Source organism: Mytilus californianus, unplaced genomic scaffold, assembly GCF_021869535.1.
Source record: "Mytilus californianus isolate M0D057914Y unplaced genomic scaffold, xbMytCali1.0.p SCAF_12, whole genome shotgun sequence".
Lineage (NCBI taxonomy): Eukaryota > Metazoa > Mollusca > Bivalvia > Mytilida > Mytilidae > Mytilus > Mytilus californianus.
Genome location: NW_026262604.1, coordinates 21,826,524 through 21,837,220, shown reverse-complemented (window position 1 = coordinate 21,837,220; position 10,697 = coordinate 21,826,524). Strand labels below are relative to the sequence as shown.

At 30.4% G+C, this 10,697-nt stretch overlaps 1 long non-coding RNA gene across 1 annotated transcript; it reads left to right on the top strand.

Moving 5' to 3' along the window:
* The first annotated feature begins 1,032 nt into the window (after positions 1-1,032).
* LOC127721553 (uncharacterized) lies at positions 1,033-6,118 on the top strand. The gene is made up of 2 exons (XR_007991303.1): positions 1,033-5,438; positions 5,477-6,118. It is a non-coding gene; the product is annotated as an uncharacterized LOC127721553 (long non-coding RNA).
* Positions 6,119-10,697: the final 4,579 nt, after the last annotated feature.

Genomic DNA, 10,697 nt, shown 5'->3' with positions numbered 1-10,697 from the left:
TATGCTATAAACTTTTATATTGTTTTTGTTGCAATTTTTAATGAGTTACAGATTTATAAAAACAACTTTTAATTTTGGATTTTTTCAAAATAATACTTTTCAGAATATTTTCAGGCAATGTTAAAAACACATTTAATTTGTTAATTAAAAAAGTATAAAGTCTTGTATAATTTAAGAAATCTGTATATATATATATATATATATATCATTCTACTTTTAAATAGTTATGAAAATGATTTTATTGATTTTTGTTTTTAAAGTTAGGGTTATTCCATAAAAACATACCTGGTACCCAGGAAAGGCACTTAAAAAAATAGGGTAACCCCCTATAGAGGCAAATTTAGAATATCACTTACATTTTGAATTTACAAAAACGTATTTGACGATCACATCTTGTTAAGATTTCAAAATGCCTTCCCTAGGTCCTATTGATGTTTTTATAGAACAGCCCCTAGATTAAACATGTGTTTTACAGAACAAACACCCAGTGAAAGCGATTTAGCTTATAAATTTTATATGTTGACATTGAATTTTACATACTGTATTTTATGGTAATAGTTTTGCGAACAACAGTCATATATTTTACATTTCCAAATAAAGTATTTCATACTTATAAAATATTTTGGCAAAACTCCAGTTTTCAGAAGCAAGATCAATAGCAAATATTAAATAGAATCTCAAGTCCCGATACTTTAACAACAATGATAATTCTAAATTTAGATATTATGTTTGTGTGAAGTTTCAATAAAATCCATGAATATTCCCTATATGTAAATAATGTAAGTGTTAAAAATGTCACAAAATTAGTATTCAATATGTAACCAAAATTACTTCATATTTCATGAATATAACCGAAGTCAACGTTTTTCAAAGCAAATGACCTTGGCCTATTTAATTATTTGAAATTTATCTTATCATTGAATATCATGGCTCAATTTTTTGTATAAAGTAGATTTTTCTTTCTGCTGAATTGTTGATAATCACACATTAGAATCAGAAAAAAAATAAACGAAAGGAATTTTATTTTTTTATTTATCTTACCCATGGGTGCCCCATTATTTCTGAAGTTTATTGAATGATATTTTATTAAATTCATTTTTAAGGTGGTACCCAACACCTTGACTAATATTAATTTGGCTCGTTTAATTTTCATAAAATTTTGACAAAATGTTTACTTTGACCCTTTGACAAAAATATAAAAATTTCAAAAAAAATGAACCAACCACTTTATCAGAAAAATTTCATTGGTTATATAGCAGTTTGACAAACACTAATTTTGATCATTGAGAAGCTTAATATTTCCTTAACAATACAACGTAATTAAAACGTTTAGCTGATTTTTACAGAATTATCTCCCTGTAGTGTTAGGTACCACCTTAAAGAGGGTAAACAGTTATTTTTTATTTGTACTAACATAACAAATTAATAATTTTTAACATAACATGTAATATATTAATAAAAAGATTCTACTGTTTTGTTCCGTGAAAGTAAGTTTTTCTGAAAATTTGTACCCACCTTTAGAAGAATGCGAAATTTGTTCATTTAGTTGCCCTTTCATTAAAATTCTTTTTCATGCAATCCTTATGAAACACCAACTGTATACTTATTTGATTTAATAGATACATATAGATTCTACCACTGCATCGAGTGTGATAAGATATTTATCCACTCGAGACAGTTAAATTTTCAAATTTAAAACGCGAGGCTTGCCGAGCGTTTTAAATATTTAAAATTTAACTGTCGAGAGTGGATAAATATCGTATTACACGAGATTTGGTGGTGGAATCTGTTTCTCTAATGATTTTCAAACAATACGCAGGCAAATTTATTCCCTGATTTCGAATGATCTGCAAAAAGATGTGTTCTTTCTATGTGACGTCATCAGGCATGGTCGCCTTTTTTCATGCCGTCACATTAGGAAATGCAGAGGAAAGCAAGAAAATTCGACGTCATAATCGGATTTTAACCAATGAAGAACTGAGATCAAATGAACCACACGTTGATTAAATTTTTTTTTATACAATGGGTGCAGAAAGGGATAAATTGACGAAGAATTAGAGAAATATGAAAATCACCACATGGGTGTAAGATATCTTTTCAAAATTTTGCAACTAATTGTTTTTTTTTATTTCTTCTTTTTATGATTTTTTAGAAAAATGTTCCATGACAGCTTTTAGGTCAGATAACCTAAAACCTTCATAGGGACAATTTCATTGCAAACATGTTTTTAAAAGTGAAATAATCGAATAAATAAAATATTTTTAGTATAATTATTTATTAAAAGAAAGAGATGATATTTTTCTATTTATAAAGCAAGGCTATATTTTTATCTTTGCTGGTATTTTAGACAGGTTCATATTCATATAGAATTATATAACAAACAATTATTTATTTATAAGAATGAATGTTTAATTGGTTGTTAGAATCATGTGATTAGATTTGATATATAAAGCGTCTATTCCAGTTTAAAGTAGAGTTCTTGGAAATGAATCAGACAGACCTCAAATTTGTGCCTGTTGACCAAATGACGTTGCCAAAAGTCTGTAACATCAAATATTTTCTATTATGATGCTAAAAAATTACAGAAAAATTACATGTTTCCTTGAATGGCGGACAAACTCTAAGTTGGTCTATTCATACCAATGCAGTATCATATCAGTGTTATAATTTAATAACAATGATGTTATTTGGTGCAAAATTATCTAAGTATATTTATTAATGTTGAATAAAGTTTTTCTAACAATGATACTTTTACAGATTTTTCAGGGTTGTCTAAAAATCATCACACACACTAATAGTTGTGTAAAGGTCTGATAGATCACATGTGATTTTGTCTCAGTGAAAGATTTAAACAAGTTTTTTTAACAGTTATTTTTACGGTGACAATGCAAAGAATTAAATTTGTTTTTATTTAGTATCTTAGATATTATTAATGTTTTAGTTAGTGTAAATATTTTACAGAGTGATTTGTTTTATTATTAAATTTTATTTTATAGTGTGCTTATTTTATAATACCATGTATAAAAAATTTGTTTGTTTCTCAAAATCCTGCCTTATTGAAACTAGTGTGTGCTTCATTCTCTATTCTTTTCAGTGAATTTTCAAAACTTTTCTCATCAGTTAACCTGTATGTTTTATTTAAATAAATCTGTTAAGACATTTTACCCAATAGTGTCAATCTACAGTTATTTCCCATAAAAAAATGAATAATTATGTAGGTGAACAGAAAAAAACTTGTGCAATAATGAGTAGAAGTATATAATTTGTAATTTTATTATTAATAAAAGAAACATCTAAACCAATTTTCAAAATTAGAGACTTAAGAATTTTTTTTATTTCCTTTTAGACCAATTTTATTTTTATCCAGTTTTAGAATAACACCTAGTCAAGTAACCTAAGCTACTTATCAAAATTTTGTTTTATTTTAGATTTTGTTCATATACAAGTGAATGCAATAAGGAGCAAGAACAAAAAAATGTAAGAATACTGTATTGTTTAAAAAAAAAAAATGTCCTACTTGATTCACATATGTTAAAGTGGACTTGATTGAGAGAGGCATGACTATATTTGTCTCTTTTGAATTTTTTTGTAAAAACGAGATTTTATGTGTTTGGGTAGCTGTCTAATTAATGGTTAAGTCAGATCCCCTCCATAAGTAAGATTTTTTACTCAGAAAGATAATCTTCATGGTTTTATATTGTGAATCCTTTATTATTTTGAATCCTCAGACATAACACTGGTGGCAGGTTTGGCTTTTTAAAATGTATTTATTGGTGGAAGAATTACAACATATGTACAGTAAAACTTACTATTGTGATATATCCTTAAATGAAACAAAATAAAAATTGTCCTTGACTGTTCCAATTTCATAACTATTGTGAAAAATGAACAAGTTATATCCAAGGTGATAATTGTGTCAGAAGTATATGAAAGCTAGTGCTGAAAGCATGTGGCATGTATATAAACTAATAGAAAAATATGAACTGTTAAACAGGTGTTTCATTTAACAAATATGTCCTGTACATACTTGCTTAATCCAATCGCTGAAATGGCCTTCTATGATGTCAGTTGTCCTTGTACTTTAGATTAGGGTCCAATATAGGGTTAAGGCACGGGGGGTCTCAACATGGGATTTTCGGTACAGTTGTGCAGCTTGGATTTAAAAAACACCCCCCATTCATATATTGAATAATTGTAAAATCCCTACCTATTCATATATTTCACAGCGAGATCATAACCCATTCATATATTTTAATGACAAAGAGTTTGGGAAATTCAGTGAAGATCGTTGCACAACAAACTGAAAAATTATGACCCATTGATATATCACAATTGGTCAATTACTACCTATTGATATATTTCCTCTGTAAAATTGCACCCCATTGATATATTTGACGTATCAAAAAAGGGACCCATTCCAGCGGCACATATGTATATACCTTCTTATAGGAAGAGACCCCCCCCTCCCCGTGGGTTAGGGCAGGTTTGTTTTAGGTTAAGGATTAGGGCTTGTGTTTAATAGGGTATAGGCTTAGGTTTAGGGTTAAAGTTAGTTTAGTACAGCTCGTTATATGTGGAAGAAAAAAAATGCCAAAAGAACCATAAAACACACAACCATATATGCTCTAATCATATGCACTATTATAGTGTTTTTCCAATCTGATTATTGTAAATAATCATATAAAATTTGACACACATTTTCATATTTGTTAGTTGTAGAAATTTTTAAACTTTATTGTATGAAGTGAAAAGGACAATCATTGTCTCTAATTGGTGCCAAAATCAAATTGCATTCATTATACTGAAGATAATACAAGTTAACAATTTAAAATGAAGTTTTAAAATGGTTTAAAGTATCTTCTAGCTAATAAGAAGCAATAATTCCAAACTTGATAAAATATAAATTACCATAAAGAGGGTACTCAGAAGTAAGCTAAAACTTTAAGATATCCTATATGATTTCATCTTCCAAATTATATCTTTAAGCATCAGCCAGTTTATGATTAAAGAAGTCATTAGTACAATTCTAGTTTACATAACTGACCATAAATTTGACCTGTTAACCACAAAATCAATAGAATAGTCTTTCCTTTCCCTATATCTTCAAAATTATACCCTAAAAAAAGATTTTAGGTATGCCATTTGAACACAGAAAATATTTTTTTTTATTTGAAGCAATATAAACATTTTTTAAATCACAAGGCATATTTGTCTCAAGTCCAATGATTAACAGGAGATTCCCACAAGTTCTTTTTATGACCTGGAGACACCTAGTATTTTAAATATATGTGTGGAATACATTTTTTGGCTTGTTAATTATTGTTTATGAATAATTATATATATAATGTCTCAAAAAAAGTTATGAAATCCATGATACCTGGTCAATCCTGCTTTTGACTATACAAAATATAAATCAAAATTTATTTTACCCTGTACAGGTGTTTTATGGCACAAACATTTATTTTATCCTGTTCAGGTGTTCTATGTCACAAAAATTTATTTTACCCTGTACAGGTGTTCTATGTCACAAAAATTTATTTTACCCTGTACAGGTGTTCTATGTCACAAAAATTTATTTTACCCTGTACAGGTGTTCTATGTCACAAAAATTTATTTTACCCTGTACAGGTGTTCTATGTCACAAATAATATTATGTTTTTGTAAAGAACGATGTGTGTAGTATAGATCATAAAACTAGAACAATCAGCATTAATATGTGATTCAGTGAGGAACGATATTTTCCTACATGTAGCAAATTTGTGAATTTTTTAATAACTTTGTCTATAATAATGTTTTGCTGAGTTTTTGATGACAAAAATCGACACTTAATTTCGAATATGAAAATTTTAGTATTCAAATATCTGCACATGCATTCAGAATTTTAATCAGACCAGGTTTATTTTTTGTTTTTTTAGTTCTATTACCAGTGTTTTTTTTTTATGAATAAAGAGATTTGATAAGAAAACATCCTTCTGTAAATGTGAGACAAACTGGGCATGTTTTAGCTGCATCGGATAGAAATGGACCATATCCAAATGAATATCAACACATTTGTTAACCATTCTTGGGTTGAAAAAATCTCTATGCAAAGTCTGTAACTGTTTGAAATTTTAGTTGATACAGAACCCAACAAAACAGATCAACATTCATCTTTTATTTCCTATTTGAATGTTCCAAAATCAATCAAAGTCTTACACATGTACCGGGTACATGTAAACATGCACTTGCATAAAGTCAATTTCTATCTGATGCAGGTCATATTATGCTCTGAAAGTTAGAAATATTATTTTTCCTTTGAAAAAAATTACCAAGGGAAGACAATACCGCAATACTTATCTTAGGGAAGCAACTCTTCAAAGTTTTTTATATTAGATAGGTTGGTGAAGATAATTGACAAATTATTTGTTTGGCTGCTATCTGATTTAATGTCTTTTTTTAAATATTCTTTCATATTGAAATTGCCCAGAAAATATGTTCAGATTTTGGACTAAGACCACTTCTTTAAAAGACAAGAATAGATATTTTTATCATTACATTAAGTTAAGTTGACCAGAAGAGATTATTTAATATGATACAAGCATGTTTTACAATGTTATTTTAACCTTTCAGAAGTTGTACTATTTTTTGTTACTTTACCTGGATTATAATAAAATGTGTTGTCTGTATTTCTTTAAAGTTGTTTCTTAGCCACTTGTATTGCCTATTCTAATGCAACAGCGTTTGTAACATTCATTTTGATTGGATAACGTCACCAATTTTCATGGCATCAATTCACAATTGATGATATGAAAAGGTACGCGCAAACGTAGACGACGTATGACAGATTTTAAATGTATGATTTGACGTTGTTTTCTGTCAGTTTCATTAGAATGGAGATAACAATATTGTATTTTAAGTTCCGACGGCATCAATTGGTGATTTGATGGTCGCAAATACCTGTTTACTGGCTCTACTAACGAGTCGCCAATAAACTTAATTTGCGACCATCAACTCACCAATTGATGCTGTCGGAGCTTAACATACAATACAGTTATCTCCTAAATATAAAGTGTTTTAATGCAGTTTTGTACATTGATGATGATGGTGACTGAAACGTCTAGTGGCAAATTAAATGCATATTTAGGAAGAAAAAAATTATTGCTAATGTGATAGGAATATAAACCATACTTTGTACTAGACTAACACATTGAGCTGGATTTTTAACATGCTAGTTCACATGGTAACAGTCCGAAGGAAGACATGGTACAATACTGGTACACATTATTTTGACTCCCAGCGTACCAGTCATTGCTCCTGCCTAAATGCCTTGTACTTGGCGGAAAGCAGGCCAGTCGTTCGGTTGACTGGTCCTAAGATAGACCCATGTATGACCTTCCACTCTCAAGGTGAGTACTCTATGAGGCCAGGTTAATTGATTTAACTTGAATGTTTTGCATCATTCATATAACTGTACTGGTTTAGCAAAAATAGAAAACATACCACAGGAGACAATATACTCCTCATATAATGGTACAGATGTGTCTTAATCCGAAATATTTTTTGCAACGAAAACATTGTTTCATATTTTTCATGTCAGGACTTATATGGTATGGGTTTTTTGTCTCGCCTGCGACAAAAGTTGCAGTCGCAGTATCCGAAACATTGGTGTTACTATCCGGCGGCTTAGTAAACTATTTATATAAAACTATATTTCAGAAGGTAGAAGACCTGGATGCTTCATATCTTGTATATAGATACCTTATGTTACAAAGTTTCCGTCAATCAAATGTCCATTGTCCTTGACCTCATTTTCATGGTCAGTGACTGCTTGAAAAAAAATTTGGTTTTTTTTTCATGTGAATTTCTAAGTTACTAGTATTATGTCAGAGTAAAAGGATAAGTATATTGTTGTACATAGGTTCCTTGCAACGTCTACATGTCAGTCAGACAGATTTCACCTGTCCTCAACCTCATTTCATGGATCACTGATCAAGGTTAAATTTGTGTGATTAGGTCCTTTTTCAAATACTATAAGCAGTAGGTCAACTATATTTTGTGTATGGAATGATTGCAATGGGTACATGTCAGTCTGGCAGGTTTCATCCGACCATGACCTTATTTTCATGGTTCATTGGTCAATGTTGAGTTTTTATGCCCCACCTACGATAGAAGAAGGGGCATAATGTATTCTGGTCAGTGCTTCCGTTCATTCGTCTGTCCATTCGTCCGTCCGTCCATCCGTCTGTCCCGATTCAGGTTAAAGTTTTGGTCAAGGTAGTTTTTGATGACGTTGAAATCCAATCAACTTGAAACTTAGTACACATGTTCTGATCTTTCTAATTTTAATGCAAAATTAAAGTTTTGACCCCAATTTCACGGTCCACTGAACATAGAAAATGATAGTGCGAGTGGGGCATCCATGCACTATGGACACATTCTTGTTTGTGTTTGTTTCTGGTTTTCAAGTACTTTAAGCAATAGGTCAACTATATTTGGTGTATGGAATGATTGTAAGGTGCACATGTCTGTCTGGCAGGTATAATCTGACCTTGACCTCATTTTCATGGTTCATTAGTCAATGTTAAGTTTTTGTGTTTTTCAATTAGCATACACAATAGGTCAACTATATTTTTGGTGTATAAAAAAATTGTAAGGTTTATACGACCTTGACCTCATTGTCAAAGATTTTTTAAATTTTTTTCTGTCATGCTTTTTCAACATAAAATCAATGGTCAGTAAAGCAGGTGAGACATTTCAGAGTGTGCACTCTGGTCTCGTTGAAAGCTGTACAGTTGCCTATAATTGCTTACATCAATTTAATTTGAAATTTGGTGGACAGTTGTCTCATTGGCAATCATACCACATCTCCTTATCTTTATATTACATTATATACTTATATATATTACATTGGTTTACAAATTTTGATTGTGGTAACATGTATCAATCCATTCCACAGAAGCCAAGAAAAGCTTAACAAAAATTTTCCTTGTACAATGAGTGTTGTAAAATTTCAAACTATCAGCAAACAGGGAATGGCTGTACGACTTATGAAAAAATTGCTTACACAGTACAACACAACATGATAAAGCTCCTGACCAAATTGTTCCTTTCCAAAAAGCCAAGAAAAGCTTGACGAAAGGTTTCTTTCTGACAGATGGAAGGAGTGGAGCGGTTACTGGAGCTTTTTTCACCGTTGGCAATGCAGGTAAAACGAAGAACATCTGTCCCACTTTTATATCAGCATCTGATCCTGAACCAACAGATTTTTAGAAAGTTTCACAGAATATTAACTCCTATGATGTACTTTTGCACCTTGTATTTTATTTCTTTATCTGAATGAAAATACAAATTTTTATTTTTGGAAAGTTCATGTGAAATTCACATGAAAAATTAATTTTAGATTAATGTGAATCTAAATTCATGTGAACTTTCCACATGCTCTTCACATATAAGCTTGTTTGAAGTGAATTTTATGTGCGATTCGAGTGAAATTTATGTGAGCAAAATTTTCCTGTATAAGTATTACATAATTCACTGAAACTCAATATCACAAGAGTGCACACACTGAAATGTCTCGACTGCTTTACTGACCATTGATTTTATTTTGATAGTCCTAGATATAAAGCTTTACTACAAGTATCACATAAACTTAACATGATCAAACAAAAAGAGGTCAAGGTCAGTTAACCAAACCGGAAATAAGTGTACACCTTACAATCATTCCATACACCAAAAATAAATTTATCCTATTGCTTATAGTTTCTAAGAAACAAACTTGACCAGGCATGGTCAGATAAACCATGCCAGAAAGACATGTACACCTTAAAAGAGACCAAAACACAAAAACTTAACATAAGCAATGAACCATGAAAATGAGGTCAAGGTCAAATAAAACCTGCCAGACTGACATGTACATCGTAAAATATTTCCATACATATTTTAGCGGGGTCAACATATTTACCTCCTATAACCCGGCTTTACCATTGTCATGAATCATTTTATCATAAATTTGCTGGGTATTACAAAAACATTGAAACTTTTCAAGTTATTTGAGGACATGGACAAAATGAACATTTCAAATCAAAACATCTTTAGTTACAAGATTCTCTGTTTTTCTTTGTCCTTTTTCATTACATACACAAAAGTCAAATGATAATGTTAGAAATCTATGCAATGTTGGAATCAATACAACGTTGTTTGCGTGAAAATATCAATCTATGTGTGATGTCAATTTACTGAAGTTTTCACCAGAGTCAGGGTGTCAAAATACAAAAGTGTGATCAAATTTTCTAATTGGTCATCTATTTCAATCATTCTAGTTACTTGGTTTGCATTTGTGAAAAAGTAGGCATATGCATAGAAAATGTCAAATGATACGACTTTTTCACCTCCACATAGAAGAAACAACTATACCGGAACTCTCCTATCATTGTCAAGATAATTCCTCATTTCAGACTCTAAAGGGTTGCTGTTATTTATTGTTGCTACATTGAAATGAGAAGTGCTATGACATTTGGTTGGATATCCACACATTTAGTTAAGAAACCAAAAATCAATCACAACGTTTTGGTGTCAAATCATAATATTCTAATCATGAATTATTCAAATTTGTCTATCATAGAAACTGTACAAGGATTTTAAAATTTGATTCTAATTAATCGAAGTTGATTGCAAATTAGCAAAGCATCTTATCGTGTGATACAAAAACATAAACCAAA